Source organism: Quercus robur, chromosome 11 (assembly GCF_932294415.1).
Source record: "Quercus robur chromosome 11, dhQueRobu3.1, whole genome shotgun sequence".
In the NCBI taxonomy this organism is placed as follows: Eukaryota; Viridiplantae; Streptophyta; class Magnoliopsida; order Fagales; family Fagaceae; genus Quercus; species Quercus robur.
In genome coordinates this window covers 28,310,029-28,330,257 of record NC_065544.1, presented here as the reverse complement: position 1 = coordinate 28,330,257, position 20,229 = coordinate 28,310,029, and the positions used below count along the sequence as shown (strand labels likewise).

At 33.5% G+C, this 20,229-nt stretch overlaps 1 long non-coding RNA gene across 7 annotated transcripts; it reads right to left on the bottom strand.

Moving 5' to 3' along the window:
* Positions 1–8,876: 8,876 nt before the first annotated feature.
* LOC126706388 (uncharacterized) lies at positions 8,877–18,948 on the bottom strand. Of its 7 annotated transcripts, none has more exons than XR_007648580.1 (10): positions 18,656–18,948; positions 18,510–18,568; positions 13,068–13,169; positions 12,768–12,967; positions 12,302–12,658; positions 12,055–12,213; positions 11,893–11,955; positions 10,158–10,293; positions 9,825–10,007; positions 8,877–9,179 (listed from the first exon to the last, which is right to left on the bottom strand). It is a non-coding gene; the product is annotated as an uncharacterized LOC126706388 (long non-coding RNA). The 7 variants fall into 7 exon arrangements; XR_007648577.1 differs by having other exon boundaries at positions 12,302–12,707; positions 13,068–13,149; XR_007648576.1 differs by having other exon boundaries at positions 13,068–13,149; positions 18,656–18,947.
* Positions 18,949–20,229: the final 1,281 nt, after the last annotated feature.

Here is a 20,229-nt window from a genome sequence, read left to right as displayed (position 1 = left end):
ACACAAATATTGAGCAACTGAATATCACAACAAGTATAAACCATGTTTTAATCAATCAATTAAACAATATCACAAGTCAATTGCAATCAATTTTACCCAAATGATCAAAATCCCCAAATTCCTCATGAACACGTAAACCCTAATTTTGAAATTTTGCTCAAATCATGAAAATTTTGAAAATAAAGTAGAGGAAACATGTTTGTATGATACATGAAAAAAATCCCATTCAACAAATTTGATCGAAACACCTAGACTCACCAAAAACCCCAAAATTTCTTTAATTCAAAATTTTAGAAAAATTTGATGATTATGCATCAATGCATGTAATATAAACAAAAAGGAAAGGCAAAAGAGTTTTACCATATGTAAAGGAAAAAAACCCTTGAAGCTTTGACTTAGAAAAGAACAAAAAAGATTTTGAGTGAAGAGGAATCAAGAGGAATTGAAGGAAGAAGACAAAATTTTGAAAAACATATGATCTGATTCCTTAAAAAAATAAAAAGACTTTTGATCAATCGGGAGGAATCGAAGAATTTTTTTTAAAAAAAAATAGATTCAACTAAAACTGCCCTTTTTTGATCGATCGAGACTTGAAAAACCAAAATATTTTGAAAACCTAAAATTTTCTGCAAAAACACTTTTCAAAACAAGATTTCATGATACGAAATGCATGTGAATAATTCCAAAACTTTTCAAAAACCACATTCTCTTCAACCAAATCAATTTTTATCAAGATTTAAAAATTTCAACTCAAACCCTAAAAAGAGCATCAAACAACACAAAAAGCATAATCTTGGATGGCCACATTAATTAACACACAATCACATGTACAATGTTTAACAAATATTTGCATGTGGTGTGTGCAACTAGTAAGTGTATGAGATACATAAAAGGTGATATGTAGATAGTAATTAAACAAATTTTCTACATCATCAATCACATTAGTTTACATCATATAACTCTCACATCTCCTAGAAAACACGCTTGTAATCATGTAAAAGCATTTTGTTTTTTTTTTTTTTTTTTTTTTTTTGTTTTCTTTTGAATTTTTCATTTGAGCACAATCAAAGATATCATGCATGGGCATATAGAAGATAGAAAAGAAAATACCATTGTTACATTTTTATTTAACACCTCGTTTAATCTTGTTGTGCAAGTGCTTCACCTTACTGAGCACAGTTTTTATGAATTGCACACAGGTGTTCATAATTGGCGAGATGGTTATTTATGCCTTTCACCTAAGATTTTTTAGTCCTTACAATCAAAAGAATGCGACATCAAATTCAAGAGCTTGTGTTTAAATACTATAAACGACTCACATAATTAAGCACTACATAGCAAAAACAGCAAAGTGTAGAATAATAGCTCATCAAAGCTAAACAAGGTACACAATCATGACATGCAAATTTCATAGGCCAATCTTAATTACACACTTGGTGATGTGTAATACAATTTTTTTTTTTCTATTTAAAAAAAAAAAAAAAAAAAAAAAAAAAAAAAAAAAAAAACTTAAAAAGATCCTAACAAACCTAGAATGAAATGCATAAATGTAATGCAAAGGAAAATCCTAATCAAAAACATTTTGATCCCAAAGAATTGAGAGTTAAAGCACAAGGACCAAGGATATCCTTGAAGACTAAGGACATGTGATAACACCAATCACTTGACAAAGAGACTCAAACTTGCTCCTATCAAGAGGTTTGGTAAAGATGTCAACATTCTTTAGGTAATTTAACAATTTCAGCCAAAGAAAAATTGGTTTAACATAACAATATAATAGCTGTATTAATTTGCAACTAATAAGGTAGTCATCGGAAAGAACATTTACCTCATGCAATAGAGACTTACTATGGTTATTCATACAACTTATAGCATTATTTTGTATTGAATCAAATGTCATTAGCTAATTCTAGAAAGTATGATGTGAAGGAATCTAGAAATAAAGGTATTAATTGCATGCTATAGAGAACAGATTTAAGAATAATTCTAATTTGTAGCAGGTCCTAATCAAGTGAATGTTAAGATGCATGCACTTTTGCTAGTAAGCTAATATCTATATTTGCATGATCAATAAATATTTTCCTTATGTATTAAAATAACACCAAAAAAAAGGCCAAACAAACAACTATAGTACATACAAAATAATTTTGAATTAAAAGTTGTCCTAACAACATTTATTTGAAACTTCAAAGTAAATTAAATATTTGATACTTGTAACTTGATCATATTTTATTGGGTGAATGAAACTTACTCTCTTCCCTTGGTATACCTATCACATAGGATTAAAAATTCTTAGGTTAGCTAGTGTTCATTATTTCTAGAATTGGTCCAATATTTCCCAACAACTTCACTCTCAGTCATCACAACCCAAACTTTGATGGTATTTACAAAGGAGCCTGACAAATTACATTGAAATAAAACAAACATGCCTTTTCACAATTACTTGGAGCCAAACAAATAAGCCTTTAATGCAATAGGATCGCAATCATGTTGAAATAGCCTTTAAAGGCAAGAGTTATGAAATAAAACCTGAACATAATTAAATCAATGAGTTTAGCATACATCAAGAGCATCACTTTTTTAATTTTTTATGCCATGCTAAACTCATATTCATCTCCAACACCACTGCAATTTTTTTTCATAGATGCATAAAAGAATCTTGTACCTTGAAAAATTAAAAAATCCATTGCTAAATCTCCATATCATATCATGTCCCTTTTTCTTCTTTTTCTTTTTTTGCATTCTATTAGAAGTAGAGAGAGACTCACCATATCTTGTCATAAGCAGAAGAATTGTTGGTGTAGAATGTCGTAATAGTAGAGAACCAGTGAACCTTTATGGAACAATAATAGAAAATTGGTGATCAATAATCATAGCAGGTCATTTTGCAAGAAAAAAAAATTTTAATAGTTTCTTTGCTTATAAAACTTACCATAACAATGCATAGCTATTGCTTGGACAACTTCTACAACCATGTATCTAACCTCCTCAATTGTTTTGCCTTGAAACAATGCATAATTATAATCATTCCCTCCAATTTCTCCAACCGTGAATATGGCTATTTTAAGTTTCTCAGCACAATTTATGAAACATTAAAAGAAACAAAAAAAGAAAAAAGAAAAAATGTATATTTATAAATTTAACTTTGTATTATATGCTTAATTCGAATGATAGGCTAACCATCAACATTATGATAGATCCCATTGAAATAAGTGTACCAAAAGATAATACTATACCAAGCTAGCCAAATTCATTGAAGTAAGGATATTAATATTAACAAACCAAAGAAATTAAAATCTAAATAAATTGAAAATTAGGATAGCATCTAAACGAGCTTTTAATTCTCTTATTGCAGAAGAACCAATGGCCTTATCTATCATAGAGAAACAGCATTCTGCAATTGTAGGGAAAAACTATAGAAAAAAAAAAAAAAACAAATCAGAAATTACTTTGGAAGTTGGAATCTAAACAACATCAAATGGAAGAGAAAGAATAAGACATAAACGAATGAAAGAGCATAAATTAAGAATCGAATATTTGTTGTTGCAAGGAAGGAACAGTACAAATCTAACACAAAAAACAAAAACCCAACCAAAAAACCTAAAACTAAGTCATAAATCTTAGTCATACTCAAATTGAAGGAAAAAAATTCCGACTTTGAGACAAAAACCCAAAAAAAAAATCCAACCCAAAAACCTAAATCAAAACCAACTCATCCAAAATACCCAAAACTAACTCATATTTCTTAGTGCATAACCAAATCAAAGGGAAAAAGTAGTATGACAGATTTCAGAAAACAAAAACAATATTTGAAGAGAAAAAAAGTATGTACTCCAATCAAAGAGAAAAAACAATTATGACTTTGAGACAAAAACCCAAAGACCCAAAACACAAATCTAATTGAAAAAACCTAAATCAAAACCAACCCAACCAAAATTCCCAAAATTATCTCATATTTCTTAGTTCATAACCAAATCAAAGGGGAAAAAAAAAAAGCGTGGCAGATTTTCCGGAAACAAAAACAATATATGAAAAAGAAAAAAGTATATTGACCTTCAAAATATACTGTTGCAAAGACGATCTGGGGCGGAGAAAGAGCAGAGGAAATTTTAAGCCCTCAAACATGTTTTTGTTTTAAACCGTGTGGATAGCACAATAAATGAATAAAATATAAAGCCCTCAAACGATGAAACATGTTGTATTTTTCTTTAAAATCAAAACCAAATGTAAATATCTAAATAAAAATCAATCCAACCAAATTTCTCAAAACTAATTCATATTTCATACCTAGATCTAAGAAAGAAAGGAAAAAACAAATTACCGGTGGTAGTTCTCTCTCCATCTCCGTATCTCAATTCTTGCATGCACCTTTAGATTACCAATGTCGGTTCCAGTGGTCTAAGTTTGGCAAGGGAATGGATGGTGGCATGAAAATGATGGTGATGACCGATCGTACAAACTCTGTCTCATTCTCCATCTCTATATCACAAGCTTTTTCTCTCTCTTTTTTCTCCTCTTTCTTTATATCGCAAGTTTTTTTTACTATTGCAAGTCTTTTTTTAATTTAATTTTAACCAGTTATGTTTTTTTACGCTCAAAAACTATCAATCGGTGTTAAGATTGTGAAACAATATAATTTATTGCTTTTTAATTGTGAATGTGTCTGAAAGTTAGATGGGTATTTTTTCCTATATGGAATCACCTCCTTAATTGCAGGAAAAAGGCTTATACTATTATATATAGTATTAGTATATGATATATATATATATATATATATATTCTTTTAAAAAAAATGCTTAGATGAACATATCTAGGTAATTTTTTTAATTTCCTTTATGATACTTAGATGAATATGTCTAGGTAATTTTTTGATTTTCATTTTGTTAGGACATATGTGGAACTTGTTAGAACATATGTCACGTAAAATTGGTTAATCCTTTGACTAAACACACTTTACTTGTAATTGGGTAGATCTAGGATATGTTTAATACTTCAAGGAGCAAGAGTTCAAGTCTAGTATTGAAACCATGCAAGTTTGTCTAAAAAACAAGTGAAGAAGTGTTGTTCATAAAAGCTCGACAGATAGGTTGACAGGTGTATCTATCGAGATTTAATGTATAATTCTCGACAACTCTCGACAGAAGCTGTATTTATCGAGAATTACAAAATTCAGATTTCCAAATCTATGTTTCATGCATATCCAAGCTATTTGTGTAGGGTTTCTTTTCTCACAACCCTAAACATATATAAGGATTATTTTAAGGGCTGTCTAAGGTGATGCAACTTGATGCAAAGTGATTATTCACTCAAATTGTGACCGAAGACAATTTGCCTTAGTTCATCTTTCTCTTAAAGAAGCTGTTGCATCTTTGCGCCAAGGTTTTTGTAACCAATGAGCTTCTTGATCTTCATCGTTTGAATGAATTGAAGAACTTAGCAACCAATATCTTTCTCAAGTTGGTGTGTTAGTCACGTACTTGGGATCTATGTATTGATTGGTTAGTCACGTACTGGGAACTGTGCATTGAAAGGAGAGATTGTCACTACATTACAAGTCCAATTGTGTATTGGGGTAAGGGTTCAACTGTAAGTTGGTATTAAGTACTGAGATTCCTTTTACTTGTAACCGTTTGTTTTGATAATAGTGAATTCTCGGGAGTGATGACCTTAAATTCACCCAGTGGGGTTTTGTCTTGGTGGTTTTTCCCATTTGTAAATAAATCACCTATGTCAAATTTATTTTCCGCTACATATAAACTTAGTTAGTGATTTGTTTGTACTACCACGCTTATTGCATGTAATTGAATTTAATTAGTTCACTTGGCTAATTAATTTATTAATTTACCAAAATAGTCAATACATTATTGGCCTATCACATTTAATGCCTAGATAAACTTGTCAATGTATACTAAATTTTCTGTTACTCATTCAAATGCTTAGATGAACATGTTTAGATAATTTTCTGTTACTCATTAAAGCATAACCCATCAGTACAAAAGAAAGTAGAATCTCGTATCAGCACCACCTCAATAAATCCTTACATAATCCTATGGAATGAATATATAATAGCGGGAGGATAGCTCCCATCAGTAAAGGCAGCAAACAAAGCAATGCAAATGGTCCAGTCAATCAAATGCTATGCAAAACAGAAATTAAAGCACTAGATTTTCGTGGGAGAATCCAAAGCAAAATGGCAATAAGCAATGCACAAATGATGAAGCAAAACCAGGAAGGCAGGAAGCCACTTTTGAAATTGGGGTTGCGTCTCTTATCAGCTAAGAATGGACGGGACGCATTATGAGATACGCGGACTGATGTGATGATTTAAAGGGTCCATTCATACAACAAGATTTTCATTGTTCTTATCCCATTCACTTCGTCAATATCACAAAAGTATCATACCAACAAATTCTTATTGATCATCATGCAGGAAGCTAGGGGTGGCAAAGTAAGTCTAAACCCATTTGCTCACCCAAACCCACCCACTCTAATTGAACCCAAACCCATCCAATTATTAGTTGGGTTAAATGGGCATCAACCCAATTAGACCCAATAATTATTGGGTTTTAACTAAAAACCCATTGAGACTCATTTAACCCAAAAACAATATACCCAAATTCAACCCAACCCTTCCCCTAAAAAAAAAAAAATTTAAAAAAAGCCCTCGGACATTTCAATGCTTTCATTTTCCTTCATTTTCTCGGTCTCCAAAAACTTCTCTCTCTCTTTCTCTAGCTCTCACAAAGAACAATGAGGCACAATAAACACAACACAGAGACCACCGAGAACAAGTGAGAATCAATCCTATGCTTAGACCATCTTCAACAACGGCTTCAACCTCTCATCGGCGCGACAAGCTCCCATCACTTGCAAATCTAGAGCCTGTAGCCATTGAAGAAAACAGTCCTCTCAATCGCTCCGCTAAAGCAACAGATCTCCGTCCCCTTCGTCCACGAGAATATCCGTCAAACACTCTATCAGCCCAATCTCGCTCCTCGACTAGTTTTTCTCCCACAAACCGCTTAAACTCGCTCTGGATCCAACACCACACAACAAAACCGAGTCCTCCATCGACATTGACAACAACGAGGAGTCTTTGTATTCCTCACTGTCATATTGGTTCACGCAATCTTAACCGTCGATCTTCTCGTTAGCCATATCAAATCTCTAAAAATAATAATAATAATAATAAAATTCCCTGGAAAGTTCAGGTCAAATCTCAATCGAAAATCAAAGAGAGTGAGAGAGAAAGAGAAAGCAGAAGTGAGAGTTTTTTAGTCAAAATTGAAGTGGGGAAGCAATGGAGGAGAAAGAAAAAGAAATTTTAGATCCAAGAAAAGTTTTTTCTTTGTTTTTTCTTTTTTTCGGGAAAGTAGAGAAAAGACTAGAGAGAATGAGGTTTTCACTTTAATGGCATTTTGGTAATTGGGTAATTGGGTGAGTTAGGGTTTACCCATAATAATTGGGTTGGGTTGGATTTGAGTTAGAATCAATTAGTTAAATGGGTTTTATATACCCAACCCAATTATGCCCACCCATTTAACCATAGTTTTCAGAACCGGACTGGCCGGGAGGTCGGACTGTGAAAATCGAGAATCGGGATGAAAACCGGTTTTTTAAGCATAAAGAACCGGATTTTTTGTTAATTCCATGAACCGCTAAAATCGGGGTTGGACCGCACGAATCGGTGAGAACCGTGCAGTCCAACCCCTTAGCAATTTTTTAAAAAAAAAAAAAAAAAAAAACAACTTAACACAATTTTATTATGCTTAAATAAATTATCCATCTCTTACAAGGAATAAAAAAAATTATAGTTAAAATCTTTCAAAGATATTCAACTTTACTTCAAAAATTAATAATAAATTTTAATGTTTTCATGGTTATTATTTTATTTTATTAACTTTCTTATTTAATTATTAAATATATGCTTGAAAATCATTAAATTTCCCTCACATATATAGATATATTGTCAATTTTGCTAGTTTTATAAATTCAATATCTATATTTAGGTTTTAATTAATTATGACGTCATCACGGTTTGACCTCGATTCAACCTCAAAAACCTTGAACCTCTCCCTTTTACGGTTCAATGAACTGTTCGGATCTGAAAACCTTGCATTTGACACCCCTACAGGAAGCCAACATCAATTTGTCAAAAGCACAACCGTTATTTCCAAAGACAGAATAAGGGGCATGTATGAGCTGGATTAAAGGGTTTTTTCAACCCAACGTCCAGTTGAGAAATTTCCAACCCAACATGTGGAAACCAACCCAACTAGGTTGAATTGGTAAGTTATGCCTACATGTATGTCTAAATCATATTCTAACTTTTGGATTTCCAACCAACATTTGGATTTCCATGAACTATTTAAGAACTTTATTCAGTAAGTTATTAATTCACATAATATGTATAAATCATATTCTAACTTTTCAAATTCATCAAAACTATTATCAAAATACCAAAATAAATCATAAAAAAAAAAAATTTTAAAATGATAATAAAATAAGTTTATATCTATAGTTGGCTGAATTGTGTTGAAAACACCATCAATCTGAACCTGATCCAACCCTATGCTTAAAATAAAATTCTAACCCAACCCAACTTACAAAAACATGAAAAGCCAACTCAAGGTGTTGGGTTAGGTTGGGTTTGGTCAATTTCATCGGGTTGGTGGGTTGGATGAAACCTCTTTTAGATGGAATCATTATGATACAATCTCATCGTTGACGTCGGACAGATCAAAGGGGCATCATAAGAGAGGGGATAGGAATTTAGAAAAAATAATTGAACAGAACATAAAGGATAGGCTCTACTAATTAGCCGTTAGGGTTTGTTTGGTATTAGCACCAAGTTAGGAGTCAGCAGCACCTAACAATTGAAAATTTCAGCATAAAATTTCATCCATCATAACTGCGGTTTACAAGGGCCCTTTTGAAAACAGAATCCTCAACAAAATTAAAAACAAATTAGGTTCATAATTCAAAAGTAAAATCTGGAAAAAAAAAATTGAAATAATTTTTCCAGTGTTCCTTGCATCAATCATCCTGAATTTTTTCTGATATTTTTGAACGTTTGCTAATTCTGGAGCTGAAAATTCCGGCTTTTAACAGTCCATAGCCCACAAGCAAAGTAAGATGCTTACAAAAACTACACCTCCAACTCCAAGAGTGCAAACAACCTGTTTTTCATGCACAGAGAATGAATGAATGACAAAAAGTTTATTGGGAAAAAAATCCAGACTTAATCTCAAAAAAAAAAAAAAACAGCACAGATTATTCTAAACATACATAACATCATATACAGAAAATGCAGAATTCACCCACGCAGCAAGTTTTGGATAGTATGTTTCGTAGCTTATTAGTGGCACATAACCACAGTTCATGCCACGTCTGGAGTATGCTAATATTACCCCACAGTACATAACATCCCTGTCTCATAGTTCTCCACATACCAACTCCATAAGGATCAAGAATTGGATTAGAGCACCGTCACCCCCCCAACCAAAATTCACTACCATACTTCACTTCTATCACTCTTCTCCATAATGCATTCTTCTCATAACCATATTGCCATAACCATTTCCCTAACAAGGATTCATTAAAAAGCCTCAATCTTCTAATACCCAAGCCACCTGCAGAAAGAGGAGTACAAACATCTGCCCATTTAACCAGATGACGTTTAGTCTCTTCCCTCATACCACCCCATAAAAATTTTCACTGCAGTTTTTGAATACTAAGATTAGCCACAACTGTCAGGATAGGAAATAAAGAAAGAAAGTAGGTAGGCAAGCTTGATAAAGTACTCTTAATTAGAGTGTCTCTACTTCCCTTGGATAAATAATAACGTTTCCATCCCGCAAGTTTTCTTTCAACTTTTTCCAAAATTGGATTCCAAATTGACCTATCTTTGAAGTGAGCACCCAAAGGAAGACCTAAGTATTTCATTGGAAGTGAACCCTGCTTACAGCCTAGCACATCCACCAATAGTAGAATATTCAAAACCGCTCCTACAAGAATCAACTCTGATTACCCATATTTATTTTCAAACCCAAAACTGCCTCAAACCAAATGAGTATCATATGAAGAAGAAGAAGCTAATCAAGATCAACATCACAAAAAGTAAGAGTATCGTCAACAAAGAGGAGATGAGATATTACCCAATAATCGCCTCTAGATTACCCATTATGAAACCTAATATGCAGCCCTCATTGACAACTTTATCCAACATTTTACCCAGTGTCCATGACAATAACGAATAACAATGGAGACAACGAATCTTCTTGTCTTAATCCCCTACAGTTTCCAGAAAAATCACATGGAGAACCATTAATCAAGATGGAGAAGCAAACAATAGATAAACAAAAGAAAATCCACTACCTCCACTTTTCAATAAAACCACATCACTCTAATATAAAATGAGAAAGTTCCAGTTCACATGATCAAAAGCCTTCTCTACATCCAATTTATATAGCACCCCTAGTTGACCAGACTTCAATCTACAATCTAGACATTCATTAGTAATCAAAAGAAATCAAGAATTTGCAACTCCAATACAAAAGCATTCCGAGATGGAGATGATATCATCAAGAACAACAGGCAGTCGAATGGCTAAAACTTTAGCAATAATTTTATAAATCCCCCCCCAATAAAACTAATAGGACGAAAATCCCTCACTTCTATTGCCTCAATTTTTTTTTTTTTGGGATGAGTGATAAAGGTAGCATTCAAGCTTTTCTCAAACTAACCTTTACTATGAAAAAAATTAAAAAAATACATAATAAAGGAGAATAAAATAATGAATAAAGAATAAATGAAGAAATAATATTTAAATCAAATAAAGTAAGGATAGAGAGTCCATTGAAAAATCTATTTGAAAAAGTGGTCATGTAAAAGCCAAAAATAACTGTTCATTCTCTAAACAGTATAAAAATTTGGAGAGACTGCAACAAGGACTTGAGTTATAATGATGACATTCACTTCCCTCAAAAAGTCTACCCTTTTTAAAGAGAAATAATATTCTTGCTTTTTTTTCACAATCTTAACAACCTATAGTCACTTTTGAGCCCTAACCCTTTCTTCTACAACTGTAAACACTGTATCCCAAATTCACTTAACCTTAAACCTACACAAGCACACGTAGATAGACTTCCCAATTTGTCCTACATCAATAACATAATAGAATCTATTATGGATTCCGCTATGGCTTCGATAGAGCATTATGAAAAATAAATAAATAAATTTCTAACAAGACCTAATAATTTACTCCTCCACAGTTCTAATTTGCAACTAAGCTTAATGTGAACATGAGGCATTAGCATTTGCAAAGCTTAAGCTACTTTTCCCCAAATCCAACACCATACTTAGCAGATATTGGAATTTGAAAGTCTAACACCCACACACACTGACACACACATATATAGTATTTCACTCTATTTACATTCAGACTTGAACTTGAACTTGAACTCGCTCACACACAGAGATGGTATTACTCTTATTCTATTAGACTTGAACACATGAAAAGCTGCCAAGTTATCTTTATGACAGATGTGTGATTGGTAATTAATACGGTAGGAAATCTTTCCAAAGATGAGCCCTTGGACTCGCCTCCAACCAGTGAAATTTATAGGCAACTGACCCCATATGTCATAACTAGTTGTCGGGTAATCCAGGACATTCATCACTAACGAACTAAGCAATTTATGCTAAGTACCTTTAAACCAAGTAGACACCACAAATACCAAAGACCTTCCATCTTTATCATTAAAATTAAAAAGAACACAAATAAATTTTGTAGAGCAGGGTTTAATCTTAATTTGCAATTGGAGGACAATGTATGGCTATTGACATTGATGTGCATGCAATTTGTTTAAGCAAATGAGAATATATCATTACCTCAAGAATCTCCTTAAACCCCAGAAAAACAGCAAGAAGTAAGACTCCAACAACAGTACGGTCCTACATTGGCCAAAAAAAATCACATCAGTAATTTTTTCTTTTTATTTTTCTTATTTCTTCATTTAGCAGAATCGTAGCAGAGAGGCATTGTGAGTTTACCAGTTTGGAACGGATCGAAGGAGGTAGAAACAATAGTATCTTTTTGTAGATACGAAGTAAGATCTTGAAAATGCTCTGAAGCAAGGAAAACATCTGAGCAAAGTCAGAGCTGATGGAACTGCTCAAATCGTGAGGAACATCAACTGTACCTTGAGTTTCCTGATCACAAAATGATTTCATTAGAAATGAAGAGAGAGAAAGTAATGGATTGAGAGCGAGAGAGAGAGAGAGAGAAGGGAAATGGGACCTGGGGGAAATTGGAGATTCTTCTAGAAGGGGTTTCAAAGGAGTGGAATTGTTTGAGGGCAAATTTGAGAGAAGAAAATCTGATCTTTGGCCTATGTTGTATCGGTGAGAGGTCGCTGTTTAGTCTGTGAAGGTGCAGCAATACTATGTCGTTCACGTGTTCCTTCACTAAACAGTTGATTCATGTAGCCCGCAGTGAAGCCATGAAAGTGGTGCAATTTTTAGAAGCCCTATCGAGTATCAATGATTTCCAATTTAGAAGTGTTTCATGCCGCAGTGAAGTCAGAAGTGGTGTAACTTTGACAAGCCTTATCGGTGTGTTCCAGTTTAGAAGCTTCATATGGGAAGAAACCCCAGCCTGCTGGATGGGTCGCGATGTCAACTCATCAACTTCTTTAGCAGACAGCCTAAAGAAAAAGGTGGGTTTTAAACATATCATTTACAGTGTATTCCAAGTTAAGTTTTACCTGACGTAATTCTGGACTTGTGTCAATTAAGGCACATCCACAGTTTGCTGCTTGGAATACCACGCCGCCATCAGTCCTGTTTGACTCACCTGGAGCTATTTCCTTCATAATGGATCGTTGACAAAATGAAGAATCCTGACTGGAATTCATTGAGATAACAGAAATTTGCGTGTTTATATATGTGCCGTTAATTTCTGTATCTTGCAATAAAAACCAAGAACAAATGAACAATATTAGAGGTTTAGCAAAAACAAAGAAACAATGATAACTACAAAAATATGCAAAAGAATTAAAACTTACCAAGTAATGAAGATTCATTTGCATCACTTCCTGAATGATTGCTCTGACTCAATCCCATCATAAATTCTCAATTTGACTATTCCTGGCATGGAGATAATTCAGCTGTATTTAAAATTAATTTTTTTTAAACAAAGCCTATTTAATTTCAATCATGAACAAATAATTTGGGATTTTTTTGGTAATCCACCATGAATGTGAAAGAGTCTCCTGCTCCAGGAGCACCTAATAATAACTCTAATTACCATGCTTCTCACTGTGTGCCCAAAGATGATTCAGGCAAACTAAAAACTATTGTTTCATCTGATCAATCCATACGCAGATGAACCCGTGAAAAAGGAAGTACTTTCACAACAAGTGTGTTCCATACACGGCATGAAGCCATGAACCAAAGCATCCATTGTTGCTACAATGGATGCAACAGATAGTACCTCAACCGATTTTTTTTTTTTTTTTTGTGGGGGGGTGGGGGGTGATTGAACGGCCAATTTTTGACCATGCACATTCAAATAAATCAAATGTATTGAATTTCTTTAGAATTTTTAGTGAACTCCACAACATAGAGGTTTTTTAATTTTTGACATTCCTTTAATGATAAAAGGTTCACTAAAGTTCTAAATTTTTAAAGGTTCACTAGAATGCCAACCCATTCAATTTTTAGTTTTTAAAGGATTTTGTTTTGTGGGAGTAGAGGATCTTCAAATGGGTTGGGGTTGATTAGTGGTTATCTATTTGAGACTCTTATCTTGGAATGTTAGGAGGTTGAATAATCCAAGAAGAGAGAGGTAGTGAAGAATCTACTCAAGGAGTGGAAGTACGATATTATATGCTTCCCTGAAACTAAACTAGATTCTTTAAACTCTGTTGTTGTTAAGAGTTTATGGTGTAGTCCTTTTATTAATTGGGCTGTTTTAAATGCTGATCACACAGCAGGGGGATGTCTTGTTGGTTTGGGATAAGAGGGCCTTTGAGAAAATTGATGTGACTGTGGGGCAGTTTTCAGTCAATGTGTTATTCAGGGGGTGAAGTTGATGGCTTTGAATGGGCTTGTACAGGAGTGTATGGTCCTAATGATGATAGCTAGCAGGGTGCTTTGTGGGAATTGGCTGAGATTCTTTTAGTCTAGACATGGAGTTTGATTGGTGATTTTAATTTAATTAGATACCCAAGTGAGAGAATTGGCTGAGATTCTTTTAGTCCGGCCAAGTTTGCATTCTCATATTTCATCAAGGATAATAACCTAGTTGATTTACCTTTGGAAGGGGCATCTTTTACATGGTTTAGGGATTCTGACGCATCATCTATGTCAAGAATCGATAGGACTCTGGTTTCAGTGGATTGGATAGATCATTTTGTGGATGTGTCTCAAAGGGTGCCTCCTTGTGTTGTTTCTTATCACTGTCTTCTTTTGGTCAAAGCTGGTGGCATTAGTAGGGGGTGATGTGCTTTCAAATTTGAAATATGTGGTTGAAAGCTGATGGTTTTGTTGAGAGTTCATCAGTAGTGGAATGGTTATCATTTCATAGGCTCTCTAAGTTTCATTCTTACTCAGAATTTAAAGGCACTTAAAGTAGATCTAAAGAAGTGGAATAAGTAGGAATTTGGGGGTTTGTCTTTTAGGAAGATTCTGCTGAGTGAGTTAATGGGTTTGGATGCTAGAGAAGGGGCTCTCACATGAGGAACAAACTCGTAGAACACAGCTTAGAGGTGAAATTAAACATTTGGCTCATTTTTTGGAACAAAGTCCCGTGCCTTGTTTGTGAAGGAGGGTGATAACAATACACGTTTCTTTCATAGATTGACGAACTCTCATAGAAGAGCTAATCATGTTAGAGGCACTGAGGTGGATAGCATGTTGTATGAAGAAATGGGGATTTGAATTCCCTCGTGAATTTAAATTCAATAGTTATAATGGAGAAATGGGGATTTGAATTTTAGACGTTTCCATTGAAAACATCAAGAAGTGTCAACTAAGTTACAAGGTTACAAGGTCTTGGCATTCACTTGTAGAACTAAGTTTAATTAGAAATTTAATATGAAAAAACTAGGATTGTGAAATTGCACGTTTAGTTTATTTTCAAAAATCTTATGAGCATTATATAATTTTTCAAATACCTTTTGTACAAGATATATAGACTTGAAATACCTTGATTAGGGATGTGAATTAAAAAAATAAAATAAAATCATTGCTCAAGAATGAGAAATAGCTAAGACTCAAAAATAACTTAATACATGAAAAATAAAACTAATATTTATTCAGCATTAAAAAAATATAAATAAAAGAAGGCATGAATTAATTATTTCTAAATATATTTCAACTTAATAATCTATCTAAATGGAACTCGTAATCATTGAAATCATTTATAAATAATTTTGTTCTAAAATTTGCAGCAAATTCATTTTTCAATAGCAATCTCGTATTTGTCGATGTTGTTAGAAGTATATGGTTAAATAATTAAATTAACCATATCCCAACAGCTTAAGTTTTTGGAACAACTGGTAATTTAACATGGTATCAAAACATAAGGTCCTGAGTTTGATTCATATCTCCTCCACACTACCTCCCATCTAAAATCACACATGTTGGGCCTCACCTATTAAAATGGAGTTTGAGCCTACAAGCAAGAGGGAGTGTAGAAGCATGCAGTTAAATTGACCATATCCCAATAGCTTAAATTTTTGGGACAATTGGTAATGTCACAGATGTAATCCAATATCACATTCCAACAAACTAGCATAAATTTCATTGATTTCATTTTTTTCCAAAATTTTGCATGAGGATTTTCATAGATTAAATATTAGTATTGGAGGTTAGTATGCTACATCACTAGTACTGGCCTATGAATTTTTTTTTTTTTTTTTGAAGTTTTTCGTTAAAAAAAGTCAAATATTACAATTGGTTTTCCCATAATCTACAAATCAACAAGTATTGCCAAGTAACAAATCAAACTTACAAACAAAATAACAGTCCACGGACACACTTATATCAATAATCTAACATTTTATCAAAACTACTTGGGGTTTGTTTGGATTAAGCTTATCTTTGCTAAAACTGAAAATTGAAACTAAAAACACTATAGCAAAATAATTTTTAAATATGTGAATAGTATTGTAGGATCCATTTTTAATGAAAAATTTGATGAAAATGAAGTTTGTGAGACCCATGAAATAGTACACGGGTGCACTGTTCACAGGAAAAGTCAACGTTAACGGCTAAAAAAAAAAAAAAACAAGAAGAAGAAGAAGGACGCGTTTACTACGTGCAACTGTAGCGTGGGTCCCATGCCCAAAACGCAATTGCTGAAATACAGTAAACGCCGAAACCAAACGGGCACTTGGTCTTAGCAATCAAGGTGGGGTGGGGTCGAATCATAGGTGTCCTGAGCCTGACCTGTAGATCAACTATTTTGCCTCATTTTTGCCCAGCCTTGCAGGTTAAGGCAAACTGGTCTTTCTGGTTCATCCCCAACCCAAAAGACCTCACCCCACCCCACCCCACACTGCAACTAATTTAAAAGATACAATAGATTGGAATGAAGCTGCAGCTATAAAGCATATTTGGAATCTTTTCACTCCTGCAGGTTCTCATTGGGTGGCCTGGATGCATGCTATGTTACTGAAGGGAAGAAGCTTCTGAGCTGTCAAAATTCCTCAGAATTGCACTTGGAATTGGAGGAATCTATTGAAGCTTATAACTAAAGCCAAGTAGCTTGTAAGGCATGAAGTAGCTGATGGGAAGTGCATATTCCTATGGCTGGACAATTGGCACCTAGATGGGGTGTTTCACCAAGCTTATTGGCCTAGGGTTATCTATAAGGCAGCTAGTTCTCTTCAGGCAAGGTTCCACAGTGTACTTAAAGACAAGGAATAACATTGGAGGCCCACAAGGTCTGAAGATTCGGTCAAGATTCAAAGTAAATTGCATATAATAGATCTCAAAGAGAACAATAGAATGATCTGAGCTACAACTCCTTCAGGGAAATTTTGCATTGCAGCCACCTGGAATTATCTTCAAAGCAAGGTCCCCTGGTGGACACTGATTTGGTTTCCTGCTGCAATACCAAAGCATAGCTTCACAGGATGGTAAGCAATGAAAGACAGGCTCTCAACTAAAGCAAGGTTGATACAATGAGGATAGTCTATGATCCTACTGCAAAATGGTGATTGAAACTAGAAACCTTTTTTCTTTTTTCTTTTTTTCGAGTGCCCTTTCAGCAAAAGAAGTTGGCAAGCGATAATGCAGCTTAGTTTGGTTCCTGGTATATCCTATAATTGGGAGGAGGTGGTCAATTTGGGAATACATTATCCACAGGGCAGTAACTTCAAAGCTTTTTTGTGCAAGGTGGCTTGGTGGGCTACTGTTTATCACATTTGGATACAAAGAAATAACATAATTCATTTCTTTTTTACAACTTACAAACTTCATTGAAAGAAAAACTAGTACAAAAAGAGCCATAGCACTCAGGATGTATACTGAGGTAGGCAAAGTTACAAAAACAGAACTAAGAAGAAAGAAAGTACATCTATCAAGCAAATTAGATAACAAAGAAAAAGATAAAACACCCGAAGAATAAGTCCACCCAAACTGAGTATGGAAAAAAGACATCTTCATGTCCCAAATCAAACTTTCATTGCCTTCAAAAGTTCGAGCATTTCTCTCCCTCCAAATACCCCACATCAAACAATGGGAAACCATGTTCCAAATTACCCCATTTCATGGAGGAAGCATCAATACAGAAGAGCAACCGATTAAGAGTATAAAAAGGGATGTCAAGGGAAGAAGGGAAGGAAAATTCTTTGAACTCCTAGTAGTTGCACTCTTGCCTCTAATTGGGGGTTTTACAATGTGTAATTGATAGTTATCACATTTGTAGTGAGCTATAGTGTTCAGTGTAGCAAAGTGAACTGAAATGAGACTTATAGGGAGTTTTTAGTTTTGATTGTAAGATTGTAGACTGTGGGTTGTGCTGGGGCTCATGTTTGTCCTCGGCAAGGTTTTTGAGTTCCTTGTGGAACTCTTTTCCTTGTTTCCTTTGTTTTGTGGTAATAAAACTTTCTGAAAAAATAATAATAATAACAACAATTAAAAAAAAATTAAATACTCAATAACACAATCCAAATCTTTACCTATCAATAGTACTCAATAAATAAAAGCAAAACTTTAACATTAACATAAATAAAAATTCACAACAGATTGTTTAACCAGACAAAAAATACAAAATCTTAAATTGTGGAGTGACCATCGCACCCACCAAGGGTGTGCGGTGGTAAACAAGCAAAACTGAAATCTATAACTTTTGCACTAGATCAATAACAAATGTTAGACAAAGAATAAATAAACCATACCGTAATCAGATATAATCACTTATTTGGTAATAATATTAAGAAATTTATCAACATGTGTTTTATTCGAGTAACGAAAACAGAAAAATAAGGAAGAAGTACCTTATGGACAGGGAAGAAAGTGTAATCAAGAGTGACTTCGAGGGCTTGATCTGTATATTCTGCACCCAAAATAAAATGTGTGAGAATTACCCAAAAATCACCAAAGATGTTAAGACGAGAGAGAGAGAGCGAGAGAGAGAGCTTACTGAAAGAAAAAAAGGCAAAGGGTGAGGAGTGAGGAGTGAGGAGCGTGGAGTGTCGGTTGGCACTGGGAGTAGTAAATATAGTCCGGTGGGGTGGCCCAACCAAATTTGGCCGTTGGGGCAAAGATTTTGTTCCGCCCTTCACTCCACCTATTTAGGAGAGCCTTCGTTAAATTAACCCTTTTTTTATGTCGGTTGGCACTGTGAGTAGTAAATATAGTCAGGTGGGGTGGCCCAACCAAATTTGGCCGTTGGGGCAAAGATTTTGTTCCGCCCTTCACTCCACCTATTTAGGTGAGTCTTCGTTAAATTAACCCTTTTTTTAAAAAAAAAAAAATTATAAATAGTGGGTCGAGGAGGACAGATTTTCGCAACAACTCGATCCTGTATCATTGTATTAATGTTTTAACCCAAAAAAAAAAAAAAAAAAAAAAAAGTATTAATGTAAATTTTCACAATTTACAGTTAGATTACCTTCTTTTTTTTTTTTTTTTTTAGATGAAAAATAGAACAATTTTTATTATTATATCATTTATGCTTATAAAATTTCAAGAACATTAAGTAATTAATCAATGTTTAAATTTTAAATTTGTGTAGTTTTAAATAATACATTGAAAAATAAGTTTATAAATCAAATAAAAATAACATCTTAGTACCACGAAATTTAACATGAAGATTCTAATTAACTCAACCGGTAAATCCTTTAATGGTAGAATAAGAAATTTAAAGTTCAATCTTTACTTATACCAAAAACTGATTAATGTTTTAGTCTAATGATAAAAAGCAAAACCACAAAAGAGGACTATATAGAATGTAACTCTATAAAAATAAAATAAAATAAAGAACATTCAATATAACGATTTAACTTTCAAAAAATGTAACTATGTTAATTTTTTAATAAAAGTTTGTAGTCAAACTCTATCAAGTTAGAAATTGGAGTTTGAACATTGAATTTGTCTATTGAAATTAAAATAAAGAGTCGATCAATTGAATTATAAGACTCTATTGAGAAACATAGATTCTTAGTTCTATGAGTGAAAACACATAAACAAAAAACCAGGAAAAAAAAAAATTGAGGTCACAACTCACAATCCTTTCTTTGGGAAGGGGGGGGGGGGGTAGCCATAGAGTATGGATCAATTGGTCATTTTGTTTTTAAAGACCCTTTTGAACCAAGAGGTCAAGTGTAATTGGAAACCTAAGCTTTGAAATATTATAATTTTTCTTAAAAAAACAATAGTACGTAAATAATTATATAAATTACTAAAAAAATTTAAAAATTTGAAATTATTAGAAATCTCCTAAGCTACTTCCGAATACACCCCCCACACCCCCCCCCCCCCCCCCCCCAAAAAAAAAAAGCCCCAAGTAATAAGAAGTACCATTAGACCAAAAATAATAAATGGAATTGATTAGATAAAATATAACTATGATATCACATTGACTCAAAATTTTTTTTTTTTTAACTTACAAAATAATATCAATATATTGCATTTTTCTTTTCTTTTTTTTTTTGGTATCAAAAAAAGGATAAAAAATGAGAAACTAACATAACTATAGTATTCTTTTTTAGGGAA